Below are 23,602 nucleotides of genomic sequence, written 5' to 3' on the forward strand. Positions count from 1 at the left end.
TAAAAACACTAAATTCAATAAAACATGGAAATATATTTCCTAGAATATGCAAAAGAAAACTTTATTGGAAAAGATTTAGTTCTGAAAATCCACTATCAGATCAAAATTTGACACTGAATATATATAAATGAACTGCTACATCTATTATAAACTACAATAGTTGTATCAATTCTTAATTTCAATATAAAATTTCAAAGGATATACTGTATTTCACATTGGAAGGATGTTGTTTTGTTAAAGAGTATTTCTGACCTTTAAATTCAATGTTAAATTAGTACAATTTTTAAAATAGTCAAGAAACATCTATGAAATGAAATTGTTTTCTTGATTAGTTATTCTATTAGTTTTATCATTATTATAATAAAATTAAATAACTTCTTACAGACAATGTTTTTCACCTTGTCACAATTAATATTTCTACATAAAAAAAATAATAATAATAATTAAAAGATTTTTATTCAAATAGTTTTTATATCTCGAAGTACCACAAAGATATATTTTGGATACTTTTCTCTTGTCTTTTGGATTTTAATTTTCGTCTTCTGTACGGCATTTTATACAAACAATCACGTGATCTTATCCAGAAAGAAATTATTTTTTTGCTGTTAAACATATCTAGTATATCACATAGACAAATAACTAACGAAAAAAAACTTAAATATCCAATATTTGAAATGCACATTTTGAAATGTCATTTATTTTACAAATAATATGTTGTATTATAGTATTATTTAAAGAAAAATAAGCTTGTCTACTTAAATTGAATCACTTTGATGAATTTGGTCAAAAAATTGGTATTCTTATCCTATACCAGAATATTAATACAACTAATAAATTATGTTCTACGGTAGTGTATAAAAATATTTTAATATAAATTGAGTACACATTTAAATGGAAAGAAAAATATTAAGTAATGATAAAGCAATTAACTCTCTTAAAAAAATTTAAAATGTAAACCTTAGTAAATAAATCACATGTTTAATAAAAGAAGGAATAGAGACAAAAAAAAACAATATTTCAGATCTAAATAGGATCTGAGGTTGGATTTTTGGTAACATGCCAAATATTCCAATCAACTACGGTTTCTGTCTGGAAGCACACTGCAAAATCATGAAATTAAGATATATAATATTCATCAGAAAATAAAAGAACAGCTTTATTTTTTTAATGGAAACGTTAAAAGTTGAAAAAACAAACTTTTAATTTCATTTTTCAAAATCATCTTTAATGTACTGATAGAAATTATTATTATTAGATAATTATGTTATCTTATCTGATGGTTCCTATTTCCGCTAAAGTTGCTTTAAAATGAGTTTAATTTCTATTTGTTAAAATATATTCAATAAAATATAGTATCTAAATGATTTAATTAACAAAAATTGAAAATAATTTAACTTCCTATGAATAATTATAGGAAATTTTTTCAGGATAAGATCATGTAATTGTTCTTAAATAATATTACTATTATTATAATTTCTCACATTTAAAACAATTGCCAAATTTCAATAAAGCAGTATGACGTTAGTGATAATTTTAACATTCAAATTCCAGTTTATCAAATTCATTTAATATATAAAAAGTTGAAATTTTAAGTCATTAACTATACTGAATTTTGATGTGATATAATTAAACTAACCTTGAATTGCCACAAAAATAAACATTTAATTTGAATTAAATAACGTGTGGTACATTATATATCAGAGGTGGGCAAGCAAGAGTTCGATGGGAGCCGAAATGTAGGTTTTGCAAAATGCATGGGAGCCGCAGTTCTGTACTGTCGTGGCGGATAGTGTGGTAAGGATAGCACTTTCAGCAAGAGCCGCACGTAACTCAAAAAGAGCCGCATTTATCCATGCCTGTTATATATCATAACTATTGCACATAACTGAGTTAACCCTTTCAAAACCTTTGTATTCCCAGTAAGGTACGGCGTTTATTTGAATGAACAAACGTTTTCGAATCTCCACCAAGATCTGCTTTGATGCATTCTAATTATTTACAACTATTTTTGATTTTAGCAATTTATTTATTTAAAAATACCAATATAACTAAATCATCAGAATACAAGAATTTAACTTAATCTATAGATTATGTGGACAAAAATATAGTATATCGTGTTCAACAAGCAATTTAAAACAGGTGTTGATTATTACTGTAGGGCATGTTATATATATATATATATACACACTAAATTTAAATTGCAATCATAAACTTGTACTTAAGGAGCAATAGCTGCTTCATAGACATGGGGTTTATGATGGTGAATTACTCAAGGGTTAATCTTTGTCATACCAATTTTCCATGGGGTATAAGCCATTGTTGGTTATAATACACAGAAAATAAAATAATAAAATAAAATTGTACAATGACAACAGTCAACTATTAATATTATGACAGAATAAAACAGAATATCATTTTTCAATTCAATAATTAAAATATAAATAATTTGTTTAATGTGTCTTCTTGAACTTAATATCATTAATTAATATAATTATTAATTTATATTTTCATTTCTATATTTTTACAGAAATGAAATGGTAATTATAAATGTTGGTATTAATTTCCTACTATTTATAAATTTTTCAACTTAAGAAAGCACAGCTGGTTAGTTCCTTTTTTAGTGGTTTTGTTACTATACTAATCACATATATATCTACAATTATCTCTACCAGGCTGTATTAGTAAAGATAATAAAAAAACAATGTTAAAAAAATTTACATTTATCCCATAAGGTAGGGTAAATGTAAATACTGTGAAGGATAATTGTAAATCCCCCAGTTTTTGTGCTTAGAGCTATAAATATGTGTGGCAGGGGAAATTGTAAATGAACAAGAACCTTTGAGATAAAAAAAAACAATATTGGGAAATTTTATTTTACCAAACAGATGAAAAGCAGACAAAAGTCCTACATTGATATACATCAGAATATGCTGAAATGAAATAATCTGATATAAAATTTTTTTATTTTTAGCCTATAGAAATTACACCAACAAGGAAAGTCCACAAATTGCTATGCGCACTTTTTAACAGGGATGGGAAGTTGGTGGAAAAATACATGACGCCCAACTCCGTATTTTCTTAAATCGACTTCCAACTCTCGTTAAAAAATTCATCTCCCGACTCTCCATCCTTGCCTTTTAATAAAGTCAGTAATTTATCACACAACTATTATCATGTAGATCTTGGTGCCATTTATAAACTGGTAAAACTGTTTGCATGAATAGGCAATACACTTCAAAACTTGTAAAGAAAAAACACCCATAATTAATTATTAGTTTGCCTGAAAGGCTTGAAGCCAACATACATTTTCACACCTTACAAGATAAAATAACAAATAATAAAATGTAAATTTAAAAAAGAAAAAAGATTATAACTAGAGACAAAATATTAAATTGATAAGGGATTCCTTCTTCATGTATATTTGGAAAATTCCAAAATAATAATCTGTATCAGGTGCTCATAGTTAAGTAGCCCTATTCTTGACTGTCACTATATTGTTGAACTTGTATTTTTAAGTACCGTTTACAATTACCTCCTTCCTTTGATTTTGATGTGAGCTAATTGTAAATGCCAAATTTTGAAGTTTTTATAGTACACAATCAAAATAGGCAGATAAAAATTCTACTTGTATTACTGTTACTACTAAAACAAAAATATGGCACAAAACCTCACTAATGATGATAACACTCACATTCGTAGATGACGACACCTAATCTGGGTAAAAAAAAAGGACAGCTTGTATTTAATAAACAAAATAAAATTTTACATAAAATATTTCTCTTAAAAACCGGAATAGCATATAATAAATCATAACATGTCATTCTTATGTATCCAGCATTCAATTTAATAAAAGAACAAATGTTTTTGACCATTTTTACAAGGCCTGCTTCAGATTATTTAAACTGTTTGAACATACAATACTAAAATTCTAAATGGAACATTTCAAATACCACTGGATGTCATTTAAAATTTAAAGATTACAATTTAACTATATTGTTAATCATCTCCCATTTCGGAAGAGGTACAGAGCAGCATTTGCCATGGTTGGGAAAGATTAAGATTTTCCTTATTATTGATGCGAGAGTCTGCAGGTATCGCTCTAAAGCTTTCAATAGCTTCCATTGTTCTTAGCTTTTGGTATCAAATATTTTCTTTAGAAGCTAGTGTCTTCCCAACTTGGAGACATCCCAGGCTCAATGACAAATTGGGCTAAGGAAGTTGTATAATTGCCATAATGGATGTCATATTCAAAATTTAAAAGCATACGACCATAATGAAGATCTTCATAAGTAAAGCACCTCCTGTATTTTTAAAGAGAATGCACTAGATTTCCAAATTGTTCTTTAAATGATAGAGGGAGTTTACAATTATTCCAGTCAACTCTATTTAAAAAATTTTAACAATAATCATCTACATTCCTATCCTTTTATTCATTTTCCTAGTTCTACAGAATAATAAAATATTTGAAGATGTTAAACTGTAATAGTAATAAATAAAATATTTAGTTGCAGGATCATATAAATCTGAATCAATAACAAAATAGTAAAATCTGTCTTTTAGTATTAAATTTCTGATTAAAATATACATTTATTTCATTCAGGTATATATATCTTGTATATGGAATTATTCATAGCCTAATTTTAGTTTCTTTATTTTATTATTTTTATTCTCAAGAAAGTACTTTTGTTTTATTTTCTCTAAATGTGCAGCTACGTACAATTTTTTTTATTAATGTAAACCTCTATCAACAAATCGTTACAGATAAAATTCTTTGAGTTGTTCTTTAAAATGGCAGAAATTTCATTTTTGTATGTTTTGTACTTTATAAAATAAAGGTTTGCAATTGCAGTTATTTATAGATATCATGTATTATAACTTTTGTCAAAGACTAATCAAGAATTCATACTAATCAATAAATAAATAAGGTAAAAAGAAAATGCATATTTTTTTACATTAACAGAGGGAATAAAAGGTCAATCAGGTCAGAGACGGAAAAAGACCCCTCTGAGCTTTTTGATTTGTACATTTTTGGACTCAGGGCTTTGAATAAGTATGTACAGAAAACACTCCCAACTTTTTTGCTTCTCTTGATGTTTCAAAATATCAAGATATGCAAAAAAGTTGGGGGTGTTTTCTGTACATACGATGTTTGAGTGTGTAAGTGAAAGGAGTGGGCATGATTTTTTTCACCCACTTTGAAGCACTCCTGTGCATTTTGTCAAAAATTTCTGAAATTTTGCAGGAAGTTTGTATTAGGAGGATTGATGTACTAAATTTTGTTGCGTAAAGGTCGAAGTGTGGTGAGATAGAGGGTGGTTATGGTAAGGTAAGGGGTAAGGTAAAAAACCAGTTATAAATTAGCTTATTTTTCTTGCAATATCAGTGCATAATCTAAGTTAAGTGAAAACACTATTTGCAATACTTTATCTCTTTTATCCAGCACATAGGCTGTACCGCAACACAAGGTGTTTTAAAAAAAACTTTCATTAATGCCGACACTGTTGAATTGAAATAAAATAATTCGTGTTTTTTATTTGAAAGATTGAAAAAACTGTACTTTAAGGGAATCAGACATTAGGTGGCCCTACGTATAGGCAAAAATGGTAACACACAGGGCCTTACTTAGCAAATTTAATAGTATACTTTAATAGTTAAATTAGTATTTGTTGCAACTGCAGAACAACCATTTTCAAAGTTAAAAATGATCAAGTACTTCCAAGGAAATATAGGAGTATTCACAATGGAAGCTTTTCTCCCTTTTAGAAGATCACAACTTCATGAAAGCTACAAACTGAACAAACATTCTGACAGAACAATTTGAAATACAGTACTTATTTCATTTTTGATGGACCACTTTATTGATTGGCATCATGGTTTTGAGGAATTCTTTCTGCCAGTTTTTAAATCACAAAATGACTTTGGTCTCTCTGTCAAAGAAATAGGGAAAATTGATGATTTTGTGACTTTCAAGAAAGTCACGAAAGCATCAATTTTCACTTTCCTTTCAACAAAATCCAGTATAGGAAGAAAAGCTCCAGATTGTGAGTAAACCCTAGTATATCAAGAGCATGCATGGCCTTTGAGAGCTTGAAAGGAGCTAGCAAGTTTTATGTTCCTTTTCTCCTTTAATAGTTGATCTCTCTTAAAATTTGCTTTTTGAACAAATGAAATATGTAGATGTTTCTTTATTAATTAATAAAAAAGTGGTCTTAAAAATTTTTTTAATAAAAATAACATTAATTTTTAGGGGTCGAAAACACTACAGGTCCTTAGTTTTCTCTGGTTCAGGGGGAAAAACCCCAGATCCTCTTCCCTCTCAAAGGCCCTGGTCAAAAAGACTTTTAATGACAAGATTGAAAGTGAAGATATATTAATGCAGAACTGGATTTTTCTTTTATAATTGATGAATTTGGAGCTGCTAAAAGCAGATGAGAAGACTTGGAGAATTTCTGTACCCTTACTGAATTTTCCAATTCATTGTAAAACTATTGTATATATTTTTTTATCATCTTATCATCTGTTTTTATTGACTGTTTCTATATTAAAACTGTTCATATTATTGTAGACCTAAATAAATCTAACCTCTGCCTCCATTGCATTTTTTTAATAGATCTCAAAAAATAAATTTTATGGAGGCAAATCCTAGCCTATGACTGTTATAGAATATTACATTTTTTTTCAATAATTTTTAATACAAAATTAATTACATATAAGGTCACAAATATTTATAAATTGGGAGGAGTGGGAGGAAGAGAACTGTATAGTCAAATAACCAACACCGAAATGCAATTTCCAGCAAACAAATAACAAATTTACTGCTCATACATTTTTGGCCATCATTTAGGGCCCTATTCTGGCTTGAAGGAATCTGTATGTGGATCCGACGTATGACATTCGCCTGTTAAATCGTCCATCTTGTAATGGAATGTGGTACACACCTGGTGCTTTTGTGTCATCCAAGCTGTCTATTGCATTAGATAAGAAGCAGAAAACATTGTGTTTTCTTTTGTAAGTTAAGCGCAAGTTTCAATCACTAGCAATCCTATCGTAAATTTGATGTAGGGACAGTTCAGCATTGAATTGGTTCTCCTGGCAGATTTGGAGAAAATTTATAAAAATAAAACAGCTATAGTTTTAATTGAAGACAAATTAGACAATATGGGGAAAAAAGTATAACTTGTGGGTATTAAAAATATATTTCACGTATAGCTTGTGTTACTAAATTTTATTTCCTCACACTATATTTTTTTCACTGACCTAACTTTTCCAAAACAGGGGAGGAGGTCTTAAAATTTCCATGTGGTTTTTTGGCAGGATGGAGCCAGAGACCATATTTGACCACCAAGGGGAGGGGGAGGAGTTTAAATTAGGGCAGTGGTTTATGGATATACCCTTAGTCATTAGATGAAAAAGTTTTCCTCATATTACTATATTTTTATTACTTATATGTTTTTGGAAAATAATACAGATTAATGTATGCTTAATTTTTGCTAATATAATGGAATAGATTTTACAGCTTTATTGCTTTCTAGATGTTAAACTATAACAGACTACTGAGATTCATATTTCACCTGTCTAACATTGAATCAATCTTTGAACTTGAGAATTATAATTTCTCAAATAACAATATATTGCTAGTTATTTTAAACTAATAGCAACAATTCTAATAATTTTTAAAATATACTTTTTGAAAAAAATTTTTACATATATAAGTTAGTTTTTAATAGTTTTATTAATGTAATATATAAAATTATCAAATTGTATGTGAAATCCTGTTGTGACCCAGTAATAATGTGTTCATGGACCAGCATACCAAATCAAAAAAGATAAAACACAGTCTAAACAGATAATATATTGTAGCCTATAATTTGTATATTACAGTATTTTGAATATATAATAAGCAGATACCATGTATAAAAAAATAAGAAAACAAAACTTTTACAATTAAAGAAATACTCAGTTGAAACTAATAATATTCTTCTAAAACCTGTACAAAGCTGAAAAATAGCTATAAAAAAATGCTACTATATTCAAAGTAGAAAACTGTATGACTTCATCAAAACATTTTTAGGAATAATCTTACTTTAATTGGGGATTATATAGATTACCACCTATGGAATCTAGGGACTGAGTATATATCTGAACTGAGGGGACCAAGACAAATTCAACGATACTCTACTTTTGGACCGGAGACAAAAAATAAGAAAGTCGTCATACTTTTTTAATGCTATCATGCAGACGACACCATAGTTGCTAGTACTGCCATCTTGCGGTAAAGTCTGCAAACCATTAAAAAAAGGCACTATGAAAGGCAAGAAACTGCACAAACAGTCAAATGCCACATCCTTTTTTCTTTTGTTCCGAGAATCAATAACTAGTGACGTTAAACACTCGGCAACCTGCCGACGGCTCCTCTCCGGGAGGTCTGTCGGGAGCACGAACAGTCGAATGCCACCTAGTGAATAACTAAAATGGTGTAGAATGCATTGTGAAAGGCAAGAAATTGTAATATGATAACTTTCTTATTTTTCGTCTCAGGTCCAAAAGTAGGGCACCATTGAACTCGTCTCTGTCCCCTCAGTTCAGATATATACTGAAAGTCCCGAAATTCCATTGATGGTATCTATAGTACAGCCCTTTAATTAAGCATGTTGATTTATGAAAGTAAAAAAAAAAATTATTTAGTTCCAATATCATTCTATTATTAGGAGAAATATTTCCTAAATTCATTTATGTTACAGAATTTTGTAATTTTGTATTTGGAAGAACTTTTCACTCTGTCTAAATCAGTGCTTCTCAAATTTTGTCTTCACAAACCAGTGTTTTTTCATTCCAATCCCTTGAAAACCTCGTGAGATTAAATAAAAATAATTATAAAACAGAGAACAGAGTTCAAATGTGGTTTTTTTAATTTTAATTTTTAGACTGAATTAAGTAGAAAAATACAACAACAAAACTTGATTCTAATTGTTTTGAAGAAAAAAAAACAATGGATTAATGGGCTGATGACAAGTAATTTCCCAAGCTGAGTTTTTGCCAGTCACCCCTAATACTAATTGTTTAAATAATAAAGAAAAATGAAAGTAATAAAGTAACAGTAAAGGCTTTTAAATAATTTTTTAAAAATGTTTTTAATAGTTTTATTAAAGTAATATATAAAATTATTGTATTTTACATAGACAAAAATGACTACAAATTTTATTTCTTTAAATGTTTTAATGTTAAAATTATTTCATTATTGTTATAAAAAATTAACTCGAGTGGTTATTTTTATTACACATTATATTGCAAATCATAAATTGCAATATTTATATAGCCTACTTTATTATAAAATGATAAATACAAACTGAAATAATAATGATTGATACTCTGTGTACTCATAAATTTCAAAATTTACTTATCCATAATACTCTTGTAAAAAAGCTGGCAACATTGTTGCTGGACTTTTCCGGGCAGAGAATGAAAAGCACATAAGAACGTACATATGGGATATTCATTCTCTACTGGATATTTGGATATGTAGCGACCATGATTCTCAATGTTTCATGATTCTAAGTTCAAAAACAAGAATTGTCTGTTAAACTGTGTGGGTAGTACTGGGTAGTGTGAATGGCAATGCAGCATGGTAAGCATGAGTTGCAGGTTAGCAGCATGGTAAGCATGAGTAAGCAAGTCCTGCTCTGGGCCAATCTTTTCTTCCAGAGTATTCTAAAATTAAATTTAATTTAACAAGAGATGACAGCCTAATCACCACCTACCTCCTGCCAAATTTTAGTAAATATTTAGTCTTAGTAGCCCAATAAAGAACTAAAGTTTATTTAAAGTAATAAAACATTTTATAAAAAGTTTTTCTTTTTTTTAACACATAGGAAATGCAAGTGTTTCTTGACCTAAAATCTCTATTGACAACAACAATTCATGCATATTGTATCTTTGTCTTTAATATACCATAAATCTCTTTCTGTAGAATGGAATCATGCAATGGTATCTACCTCTTTATAAAAATGTTACTGTATTAGTTCAAACATAGCACAAACTGACAAGTTATTGTCACTAAGCAAATAAAATATGTCAAAAAATAATTCTATCACATACATCATCAATATACATAAAATGATACAAGAATATTGCTAGACATTAATATTTGAAACTATAAAGCTAACTATCACTGGCAAGCATAAAATATTAAAGTAATAGTGCAAACTTATATAATAAACAAATTTTCAATATCAATTTCTATTTGGAATTGTTGACAACAAACTGAAATATGTTGATCATAAAGTAATATAAAGCCTATTTCAGTCTTTATTGTTTTATGGGGTATACTATAGATTACTCCCTATGGAATTTCGTATGTTTGGGTATATATCTGAACTCAGGGGACCGAGACGAGTTCAACGATACTCTACTTTTGGACCGGAGACGAAAAATAAAAAAGTTATCATACTTTTTTCCGGCGATCGCGCGATGATAGGGAGTCGCGTCGCTCTCCACTAAGTCGGCCTCGCTATCGCAATCGGGAGTCCCGTCACTTGCCATTAAAATTGCCTTTAGTAGACGTTTCCCCCCCTTTTTTTACTTTGTTCAAGAACTACCGTGAATCGATCACTAGTTTAGCACATGGCGGCGTGTGGTGGCACCCATACGAGAGGTCAGTCGGGCCGCCATGTTCGCTGCCATAAGTAACATTAACCGAAATGGCGATCGCGCGATGATCGGAAGTCGCGTCGCTCTCTCCGCTCTCGTATCGCGTGTTTAACGCTCCGGAAGATGACCGTAGTCCGACGTCATGGTTTGCAGACTTTACTGCAAGATGGCAATACTAGCAACTACGGTGCCGTCTGAAAAGTGTGATAACTTTTTTATTTTTCGTCTCTGGTCCAAAAATAGGGTACCGTTGAACTCGTCTCGGTCCCCTGAGTTCAAATATATAATCAAAGTCCTGAAATTCCATAGGGAGTAATCTATAGTACACCCGTTTTATGGTATAATGATATGAAAAAAATGGTATAAACATATAATTTTGTTCATTTTAATCATCATAAGTCTAATTCACTTAATTCTCACTTTAAAATAATGTCTACTAATCAACTGCTGATTAGTAAACATTGTCTAATGAGAGAAGTAATTGAATTAAAGATGCACAATACACTTCAAGTATAGTAAATGATAAATCTAGATTATTGAAAACTGTTAAATATGAAAATAATAATAATTTCACGAGCTTTTGAATTTTCTACTTGCAGATACACAATCCTAACTATTATAGTGCAATATACAAATTATCTCTCAAATTTTGAATATATTAATTTATTTTTTAATTCACAAAATTCATATAAGCTTAATTTTTTAAATTTTTATAATACTACGTATACTGTGGTTAACGAATGACTTTTAATCCTAAACATATAGACAGATATTATTTTGACAAAATTAATAATATATAAACCCCCAAAGAAAATTAAATGCCTGTAAAAAATGAAAATTTAATGAATAAACAAAAGTTTTTGATACCTTTAGCTATCATTCTCAGATTAAGAACAGTGTTTGAAAAGACAACACAAATTTATACACAGATTTTTTAAATAATGGTAAGATGCCACCTGATTGGATGTGGGCGTAGTGATGTAGAATGGTATAAAGAATTATAAAAGGACCTTAAATATCCAGAAACTAGATTTTATCCAGTGTGAGTTGAATTTAATTTGTTGTTGATAATTTATTTAAATAGAAAAGTAAGCAAAAAATGCATAAAGTAGTAATAAAAAATAATCAATGAACTATTATTTATGTAACAAAACTAAGAATAAAAACTTCACAAAACATCATACACTATCATTCAAATGAAAATCAAGCAGTGATGATGTCAGAAAATACATTACATTAGAATAATTGATTTTACCTATTTGGTAAATTCAAACTGCTTTCTCTAATCTTAGGATAATTCATATTATACCAAATAATAAGCCTGTTACAGAAATTTTGGTATTTAATATTTCCATGAGAGAACCATTATCATGAAAACAGAAATAATTAATTGAAATTATAAATTTTGTACCAAAATTTGACAAATAAATTAAATGCAGTTTTCAGTATTCCTGAAATATTTAAAGAATTCTATCTCAGATGGCTCTATAAAGAATGCTTCTGACAACAGTATCAAAATTCCTATAAGAGGATTATTATTTAGCGTTTTAAATATTGACTAAATATCTATAAAAATTTGTTTCATACATTTTATTAATTAAATATTAATGATGCCAAAAAAATATAAAATAAATTAAAATATTGCACAATATTTTTTATATAATTAGTATGTGTGTCATTTAACCCATTTACTGTAGTATTCCTACTTTATTGTAGTCATTTTGACTTATCTATTTTCATTTACAAGGTTATGGGGTGTTGATTTCAATAGTAATTAGGCACACTGCCACAATACTTTTCAAATATAACCGATTTTTATATTTCAGGGTAGGGAGAGATCATCATATAGTTACTTTACGCACTATAATCTTATAGAATACACTGTGTTTATTTTAATGAATTTAAAATAGTATATTTCATTGTTACAAATTAAAATAGTTTATTAAATAATAATGCATTGTAAAATGTTCAACTTAGTTTTAATATTGCAAAATGTCATACTTTCTTGCTTCTATATTTAGAAATCAATAGAAGCTATTTTTATATTATAGAACAAAATATCAGTTTGTAGTATTTATGAGATTGTATATAAGAGTAGAAATACTTGAAAGATTAAGTGCAACAGCAGTCTAACCCTCTCTGATGTTGATATTGAGTTAATGGTGCCATACTTTCATGTATTAAATTAAAGATATCTAAATAAAATGAAAGATTACTACTACTGATTTCAACTAAATGTTGATAAAAATGAAACTAGTATAACAACAAAATCTAAAAACTAGCATATGCCACTTTACATTACAGTATCTTATCTACAAAAAAAAAGGGGGAGAGTTAGACAACTATTATATCTGTCCTTCATTTTTAACTAATAGACAGATTATTATTTTTATCATATGAAAAGTAATGTAAATAAAACTGTTATATAAAAATATTAAAATTTAAAAACATTCTCCACTTTACCGGATACTCTCTTCCACATCTCCGCCGATTTATCGCCCCAGTTTACGGCATCTTCCATCACTTCTCCAGCATCACCCGCCCACTAAGGGACACAGCAACAACCACTTGTGATGGGCACACCAGAGCCTTCCATTTAAGATGATGGGGCCGCAAAGCCTCAACAGGTCCAATCCGCTGGCGGTCTGCTAGGGATACCGCCTAAAGAACTCATTTAAGCTGACATTTTACAATAGACCAGGCATGGAAATTATGGTCTTCTGAGTTTTTATATAGTTTGCAAACTATTAAAATTCTTAACTAATATTTATGTCATCAGTAATTTTCAATAAGTCCATACAGTGAACAAGTGATAAGGTTATGCATTTTCAGTGCTGCACCAATTTTGTATTTGAATTGGGCATGAAAAAAAAAAAACAGAAAATGTCATTAGTTAAGTTATATGCCTCGTAAATAATTCTGAAATCTGCACCAAAATGCAACAAATTCATTGTTTTTATAATGTCTTGATTGAAAAAAATATTTGCAAACTTTGCTATTTATATAAAATTTGCTATTATAAAAACAACAAATTTATAATAGCAACAGCCTTTTAAAAAGTATAGCAACTAAAGTTATAAAATATAGTTCATTTTTGAGTGTAAATTATAAAGCTCAAGAGGTAAAGATAAACAGTTTGGTAACAGTGTAAATTCATTTTTTGAATTATTTTTAGTAAATAAAAAGCATTCCATATAAAAGTTGTACTCTGTTACGTAAAAGATTTGAAAAAATTTAGTTGCATACGAAACTATCTTAACAATTATCAGTCATTACTACTGAATTAATGAGTGACTTATGAGGCAAGCATCCTCATATTTGTACCAGTTTGCCCTTTTTTAAAATTTACTACACCATTTTGACTTTCTTTTTTGCCCCCAAATGTCTAACACTAGTGATAAGGCTGTAAGCAATAAATATGAAGGTTAATTATTCATAGTATTTACACTTCCTTTACAAATGTAGAATTTCCTCTATGTAAAATTTACATATCTAATGATTTTAGTGCTTTGTCCCAATCTTATATCAAAACAGTCTTATTAGTTATCTAATACAGATAAAATATGATATTACATCCTTTGTTCAAAAGAAAACTATGAGATCTTGGAACACTTATTGATTAACATGAACTATCTAACATACTATGTGACACACACAGGTGATCGCTAATCCAGGATTTCATTTAATACGAATATGTAAGATACAAACTACTAAATTATTGTCTATCTATAGAATATATAGTACTACAATTTATTTTATATAATTACAAGTTTATTTAAACACACTAAAATTAAAAATCTGCAGCAAAAATCATTTCAATAGACAAACAAATGTTTTGACTGTCTCAAACAGTCATCATCAGGTTTCAACTTAGTAAATTCAAATGGAGATTGTAATTAGAGCCTAAGGTTCTAATTACAATCACCATTCTTATTTACTAAGTTTTTTTGCTGTTGGATTTTTGGTGTGTGTTTATTTAAAATATATTCAGTTGTAGGAGCTGTTTATTTGTATACAAGTTCATTTCTCTAAGAATAGTAATTATTTTTATTTTTGTCCTTAAAGTACCGAAAAAAAAAATTTTGTTTTTCGAGAAATAAGATGTATACAAAAGCAGTATATTAAAATATATTATAATGAGATGTAACATACATTAATTAATTTGCTAATAATGTTTATCAATTTAAAAGAATGGCATTTTTTGTTTTTAAATTGTAGATTTTTTTTTCAACTATATTTGGTTAAATTTTAAGCAAATACTGTACAGTACAGTACATATTAACTTTATCCTTATATAATAAAGAAAAAAAAAGAAAAATATATCCTATAATCTATACACAACTATAAAATAATTCATTAATGAGAACAGACCAAAAAATAATACTGTATATTCCTAGCATATTTCAACTATTTTTACATGTTGTTTCTAATAAAATGCAATGTAGAACTATTGTTCTCTACTAGCTTTATAACACTCAGAGTCTGTGATAAATGCCTATCTTATTTGTTTAACTGTTCTCAAAACTAACACTTTACACTTGGAAAAGTTCTCCTTATAAAAAGTCTTTGGAGAAAGAAGCTTAAGTTTCAAAAGAACAAAAAAGTTATTTTTGGAACAATTTTCTAAAATCATAAAGTTTCTAATACATTTTATTTGAATGTTATTGCTAATGTAAAATTAGATAATATTTTCATTTTTAGTTACCTTTTTGTTTATTACTAGCTAATAAAATATTCAATAAACTAATAATAATATATTTGCATTACATAATAATTTAAAATAAGATAAAATAAATGATTATTACAAAAGGCTGTTACATTAAGTTATTGCATATAGAATCATGCTTTGAATATCACATCAAAGTAATCAATTATGACTGATTATGTAAGATCATTTTTATGTTAACTCCTTAAATTTTAAAAACAAAATAAGAAAGGGATGTAAAGTAATGTTATAAATGCTTTCAGCATTCAAGGCCAGCCCCTTAAGATAGATGTCATGTATTTTTAAAGTCATCTGAAGGGTGTATATCCATATGTGGGACGTCCATCCACTCCTTAAAGGGTGGCAACCTTTTAAACATCTGTACCAGTTCTAAAATTTTCCATATAAGCCGAAATTCCTAAGTTCATCCCAAAGCATTTCATTTACAAAACGGAAAAAAAATATTTTTTTTAAACTGATATATAAATACATACATAATTTTAAAATAATTTTCATAATATAATCATTTTAATTAGCATATTTACTGTATGTATAATAAGTAGTCATTGAATAATTATTATATACACAGTACATATTTTTCAATGTATGCTAAATAAGAATTTATAAATGTTTTATATATAAATCACTGAACTAATTTTATAATTTACAAAAGTGACAGACAGAAATTCCACAAAATTTTATATACAGAAGTAAAAATTACGGATTAAATAAAATTAACACATAAGGAATATAAAATTTAATATAAATGAAAATTTTCATTTTGTAATGTTTTCTATCATAAAAATAAAATAAAAATCAATAAAGTTTGCCATTTCTTAGGTGTTTTAATAACAAATTCTATAATAATTAATATATATACTTTAATAACAACTTACATAACAAAATTTCAGAAAACACAAGAAATTATTTAATAAGTAGACCTAAGAACTAAATTTAAAGGCATTAAAGCATTTAAATATATATATATATATATTTTTTTTTATAGAAAAATTACAAAATACAAGGTTAACTTTTTAAAGGTCATTTCTTTAATCGCCCATAGTGAAGAACTCATCTACCCACTAAGAATCACCAAATGTCCATATAAAGTATCCACAAGTGAAATGTCTTTCTAGAATATATCTAAAAAGAAAGAAAGGAAAAAGGGGGAAAAAAACAAATAAATTTCCATCATAGCGGAAGAGAATGATAATCAGGCTTCATTCTTACATACTAAAAACTCGTCAAACATCCAAAAACGTTTAGCGACTGATTACGTGGAACGATAATCGAACTATGACCCACGTGTCTCCAGAAACTTGTTTATTTCAAAAACAGGTTACTCAATGAGGACGGCAAACACATAGCGGGTTCGAACGTAATTTCAAAATATTCTTAAGGGGAAAAAAAGAAAAAATTATCTTCGAACATTTAAAAATAACACGAGATCCCATTTCCGGTCTCCGGTCTAAAAATACAACGAGTTTGGATGAATGAGATCCCAGTTCCAAATTTGGATGATGATATCATCTCGTCACTCAAAGAGCAGGATCATGTAATTTTGGGGAAATTTGAAGGAATTTTCTTTTATTATTATTATTATTATTATTATTATTATTTTAATTGTGCTTTATCGTCCTTGATCGGGAACAATCATAACTAAAAACTTGTCCTCTGCGGAGGGTGAAGGACGATTACGTCATCGCGCGAAATAAATAAAGCACGCATGCGTTAAAACAATTGTAATTTTATTTTATTTTTTATTTTTTTTTATGGGAGGAAGATGAGTTATTTCCGTTCGGAACGATTCAGATTTTAGGAAGTAGTTTGAATTCATTCAAGATATTAAGGAAATCGCCCTTATCATGTAATATAATACCTTGAATTCATAATTATGAGCTCTAGGAATTTCGTTTCGCTTTTAAAGCTAAATTGTTTACGTTTAAAAAAATCTCAATTTATTAAGAGCCATCCGCACAAAATTTCCTTGGTGAATTTTTTGAAGAAAATGTTAAATATATATATATATAAACTAAACTTCTAAGTAATAAAAAAAAAAGGGGAAAAGAAAATTTAAGTAACAATCGATGGAAGTTTTCTCTAATGAGAATCAATAGAGACTGAGGCGTTGTTAATCGTTTTATAACTCCTAACCTTTAAAAAAAAAACACTTGAATTTTTAAAATTTTAAAGTCTGGTTCTTGTCCTCTTTTAAAATTAAATTTTGGCAATAGATTGGATATAAGAAGAGTGGCAAAAAAAAGTAAAATAAAAAGGGAGAAATTTTAACTCCGTTATGGAAAAATTATTGACATGTCGGGGAGCAATTTATTTTTAACTTACAAAATACGCATTGGCCAACATCTGAAACTGGGGCGTGTCCAATGATCTATCCCCCGTTGCTAAGGTAACCGGTGATAGGTGCAAAACATACACTTATACACTACGTTCTTGCCCACGACCCGAATTATCGAGAGGGTGAATGGACTAAACCATAAAACGTCACGGTTATTTTATGCTCTCCCCTACTCTACTGTTCAAATAAGAACGTTTAAATTAGTCAGATTAAACTATATTACTGCCGGCACTGTACAGTATGGAGAGTTCAATCACATTTATGACGTTTCTGTACGCCAGCTGTTTGACTCACAGCTGCACCGAGCGCACCAACGTCCCACTGGGGTAAACCGAGCACAAACCAGATTACTTTTATGTGAGATTTCCCGACATCTGGACTGTTACTGATCCTTCGATAAAAATGCTAGAATAAGGAAGAAACGATTAACTACAACGGCTTACCTAAGAATCGAATCGATTACAAGTTTCAAAAAGTCATATGTTTTCAAAATATTGGAGGTAATATTCGAGTTTTGTCGGTGTAAAAACTCATTCAGTTCAAAATCTACACTTTAAAGACTGATAAATAATGAAACACTACACCGTAAATACCGAAATAAAAAATATATTCATGCCATAAAGAACGAATTATATCCGTGCTCTATAATATAAAGACTGAATTATATGGAAGATCGTAACGTAAAGATACGAGATAAAGGAAAGATAACAGCGAAGATCTATAGCATAAAGAATGAACTGTAATGAAGATCTGTGCCTTAATTGTTGTTTACTATTTATCATGTTGTTTACTTTCAGCACAGATGTTAACTATAAAGCCAATCTTTCCAGTGTACTGTACATACTTAGTATACAGTATCGTCTCTGTGTTGTTTCATACATACTATAAGAGAGAATTTTATATTGTAAAACTTGAGTTATATTTAAGATCTGCATACTTGAGCTTAAATCTTGATAAACAACTTGCGTTGAGTTATTGGTGAAACAATTATACCGTTCAGTCTTGTAATTTATTGCTAAGCTTAAGCTACTTACTCCATTTTCAAAACACAGACAATACGTAACATGTGAAATATGCCTCCTTAGAGGTTACGATGATCTAGTAGACACAATGAGGTTTTAAAAAATATATCTTAAATTAGAAATAATAACTTTTTCCCTTGTTTATTTTGCAATTCGTGACAATTTGTAAAATGCTGACTGTAAAAAAGTGATAACGAGACGAAAAAATTGTTAATGATAAGGTCAAAAAGATTTTATTTACATCATAGTAAATACTTAAGATAAATGGAATAAAGTATGGAGAAACGGTACTCCGTAGATAGGATCTGGCTCGACCCTTGGTGATGACCCCAAAGGGGTGGTACGTCATATATAGTCAAATTTGCGACGCCCAAACACGACTCTTTTATTTTCTATTTCCTCTCTCAAACGCTTTGACGTCAGTTCGGATTTCGAGCCCACCTATAGGAAATTCCACCATTTTTCAGAGGAGAATCCCTAATCCCCGATACTTTTAAACGACGAGTTCACCGGAGCAATAGCAATCGTCAAAGCCAACCGGACTGGCGCCACCATTTACCCCCCAGGCCACGGGTGACAGGCCAGTGCGAGGCCAATCTCAAGGCCATTTGTACAAGAGACTCGACACACATTCATCCGACTTCCAGCGAGAGATACGTTTATATATATATACATATGTGTATAATATATATATATATACACACACACAAAATACATATAGACATATATCAGGAGTGCGCGAAATTGTGACGTCACGTTTCTCCATCTCCTCCGACAGGACGGCGACCCATGTAAGTGACGTCATGCCAAAAAAAGTATCAGCAACGTCGCGTCAGTTTAGATGGTTGTTGATGTACGTGCACCGAAATTCCTATGTAGAGATTTCAAAATCGCCGTCTATAGGAAAATCAATACTGATAACGAAACAAATTTTTCGTGCAAAAGAAAAGAAGATTAGGTTCGAATTTGCTGGAAAAATAGGGAGGAAAAAAAAACTCCATTCTAAAACAAGGAAGCCGGTTTGAACCACCGACTTCCTGCGTTGATAAGGAAAGCTTTCTTGATGCTCTCGACTTGGTATAATTCTCGTCTGTTGATTTGTGGTTAAACCTTGACCCATCCTTGCCAGCAGTTGGTAATACGAGTAGGGTCAAAAAGAACACAAGTATTTCTTAGAAGTTCTAGGATGGCCCTATATGCTATAAGAATATTTTAAAAGCATAAATTACTTCATTTTCTTACTCGGTAGATGGCATTTGGAGCCTATCCAAAAAATTTGAGTTTTGATCCTTCGTCTTCGTCTTAAATTATAATAATATCTTAATGGGGTACCGCTTTTTTTAAATGAATAACAACGATTTCAAATATTAAAAAAAAAATCGAGAAAACATCCAAAATATAAATAAAGGATTAAAATTTTATTTGTGTACAGTACTATATGTATTTGGAAACCACAAAAATTCGAAAAATGCTCAGTTATAATAAGAATATTCCTCTGTAAATCAGTCTTTTGAAAATAGAAATAGACCAGGAGTGATTCTCGTTTGACAAGAAGCAGACAAAGGAGCATTGGGAGGAGGCAAGGAGCAAATAGAAGGACCTATAGTTGTGTTTAACTACTCCCAAACACACTAACAATTTTTGTTTGGCATCCAATTTTGTAGATTCTTCTTTCTGGACTCTCGCCATCATTGTCATTAACGAGTTCAATGCACAACATGTAAAATTTTGCATTAATCGCTATAGAATTTAACTTCCTGTTGTTTTTTTCCTCAGTTTAGCAAAATATTTAGTCCGAGCAACACTTTTTACATTTTAATTATTAATAGAAAGGGTTGAAGTGGCGTGCAGTTGACCAAAACGACTCGTTAGAATAACAGTTTTAAAATAGTGCAGTGGAGCTAACATCCCATTAATAAAGGATATGCGATCTTGCTAGAATCTCTTCGCATGCTGCATTTCGACGAGAACTTCCTGTCACAGAACAGAAGCAGCAAACAACTGGTCGGAGACAAAAACCGGTCCTTCTCATTACATGATAGTTATTGATGTCGCCGTTTCTGAGACGTTTAATTACAGGGCTTTACGATGTTCCTGGCGATCAAAGTACCATCCGACAATGAATGGAAGGGCGCCAGAAATCTCTCCACTACCCGAGGGCGAAATATCTGTCAGTGAGCGAATATCAAACAAATTTAAACTCGAAATAACTGATCTCATATCATAAATAAAGCGCAACAATGATCTACTGTGCATTATCTTTCTTGGAATTACCGCTTATCGCTTTTCAGAAAGGTGGTTGCATTTGTTCTAGTTAATGTTTTTCAAATTGTAAACTTGAAAAACCCCCGGGGTATGATTGGAGGGGGTTAAACCTATTTTAGTATCAAAATCGTGTGTAGTTTTCCAGGCCACGTGTTTCTCGCCCATAATGAAAAATCTATACAACTACGGGACCGAATTCTATTAGACTCGATGGAAGATCAGGAAAGAGTAAAATATGAGAATAATGTAATTTACAGTAAACTACAGCAACACTTTAATCGTTTGTAACAGGATATTTGGGCACTTTTGCGCTAGTAACATTCTGATGAGAGTGTATTAGGGTACGGATGTCCTATTTTTGATTCGCTTAATTAGCTAATAATTGTAATCATCCTGACGCCACTCCATACACGTCTCTACTTATGTCGGTTAGATCTGAACTTATTCACCCTCGACCAGTAGATTAACGAGTTTCGAGATAACGCCTTACGCATTTTTAATCGTAAAATGTTTAAATACGCTCAAATTAACATCAGTAAAAGTCACCATTTTCTCTTAGTAACAGCTCTAGCGATAAAATATGTTATTAAGGACCTAATATCAAAATATGACAGGGAACCAAACACTAGATCTGACAAGGAACAGAGTTCGAAGATATAACAGGAACTGACTCAAATTAATGTAATAGTAGTTCATTAGACGAAAGATAGATAGGCCTACTAAAAGTTCAGAAAATGAATAATTTTTTTGTTTATTCAAATTTTTATATATAAAATAAAAAAATGTAGGGTATTTATTGTGGATGATACAACATCCTGCAACCTAAATAATTCATTAAAAATGTTTTACAACATCCTGAAAAGAAAAAAGATTTTAAAAATATTGAGTCACATCCCACAATTTATATGCCAATGGAGAATATCTAATAAAAATAATAGAATGTTATACGAAAAAAAAAAGGAATTCGATTAAAACTTCTTCGATTATAAATTCCCTTCTCATCTAATTGATCGAATACTTCTTGTAATCTTCAGCAAAACAAATAAAAGAAAAGAAAATCAATGAAATGTAATCTTTGAATTGTTACCGATAAAACTGCAACTTTTATTTATAAAATTTTATATTCATATAATCTAAAAATAACATTTAATCGTTGAGAAATATAGGATATTTACTAACATAATCAGGTATCAATGTTAACAATCAATATAAATCCCGATTAGATAAGAAAAAGGAATCGAAATGTATTGTACATAAAAATAGGTTTTACTAACCCGTTGCAGGTGTAAGTTAGTGTTAAAGAGAAGTAAACGCAGGTGGCAAGTAAAGCTTCCTTTCTTTAGAATGTGAAAAGAAAATGACAATCGAAAATGTATGACTTGACAATAAAATTCTTCTATATCCAAGTACAGTAAACTCGTACAAACAGTAAAAAAAAAAAAAAAACGACTAAGAAAAACCACATTAAGTAATTTTTTACTTAATTCATAATCTATAGATTAATACATTTTTAATCTCTATTTACAGCAAATTTTCATAAATAACATATACAAACGTGTTTAAACATACGAATTAACACGAGTTCGAAAGCTTTTACATTCACGCAACACAACGAAATATACATAAAGCATCAATTACATATAGGATATGACACATTACAAACTCTGTTTAGGATCGGTTAGAGTAAATGAATGACATCTAAAATCTTCAACAACACTACTTTTAATTCATTTCGAATAAGAATCTTCGTGTTTAGACTTATTACTTACTTAAATTACGATTTATTTTCATTTTTAATTGTTAAAATACGATTATGTACTGTACTGTACGCTAGTTAAAGACGTATCACATGTTAAGGGTGATGTTTCGACAGAAATGGTGTTTCGACATTCCTAACCTAGTGTTAGAAGTATATTTTTATAAGCGCTTTAGTATGAGAGTTTTGTGTGTAATTTAGTGACATTTTCTTTAAAAAATACTGCACGAATACTACGAAATTCACTATTCAGACATTCCGACGCCATCCAATTCCGATCATGATCATCATCACAGCGACATACATTAGGTGCTATTTGTGACGACCACACACATCCAACTATACTAGAAACGTGTTAAAAGTTAACCGCGCGTGTTTATAACACCTAAAAATACTTTAAAATAGGTATAAAATCGATAACTTACATATTTTCAGCGACCGAACGTCTACTAGACACGTTACAGCCTTCCACTCTCTGTTCCTAGAAACAAGTAAATGGCGTCAAGTGCCTAATCTCGTTTTCGTCTTGACGTCACACTAGGCCGTCATGTGACGCTATAACCACGCCCACGTCGCAGTCACGTGATTCGTTTCCATACAACCGAGTGAGAGAAATTTTTAAATCTGATAAACTGTAGAATAATTTTTAACGTGTTTAGAATCATAATACCAAAAAAAAAATAATAATAATAAAGAAATTTAAATAGGACTAACACGTACATTAACCTATACTTATATTAAAAAAGATATTAAAGAGAATTATAACACTATGCGACTGTTTTTTTTTTTGTACAATAATTAATCATTAAAAATTGCGTAAAAAAACAGTGAAAATTTGTAATAAAATTGGT

General features: G+C 29.7%; 1 protein-coding gene across 1 annotated transcript in view; it reads right to left on the bottom strand.

The window, feature by feature from the left end:
• The window catches only part of LOC136990066 (uncharacterized), a 69,452-nt gene extending 46,126 nt beyond the window's left edge, over positions 1-23,326 (bottom strand). Inside the window, exon 1 of the mRNA XM_067288411.1 lies at positions 23,177-23,326. The gene's annotated coding sequence lies outside the window, so the exon portion shown is untranslated. The remainder of the gene's footprint in view (positions 1-23,176) is intronic.
• Between the last annotated feature and the right edge of the window lie 276 nt (positions 23,327-23,602).

The sequence above is a fragment of the Centruroides vittatus genome, unplaced genomic scaffold, assembly GCF_030686945.1.
Source record: "Centruroides vittatus isolate TY-2023 unplaced genomic scaffold, ASM3068694v2 scaffold_861, whole genome shotgun sequence".
Taxonomy (NCBI): domain Eukaryota; kingdom Metazoa; phylum Arthropoda; class Arachnida; order Scorpiones; family Buthidae; genus Centruroides; species Centruroides vittatus.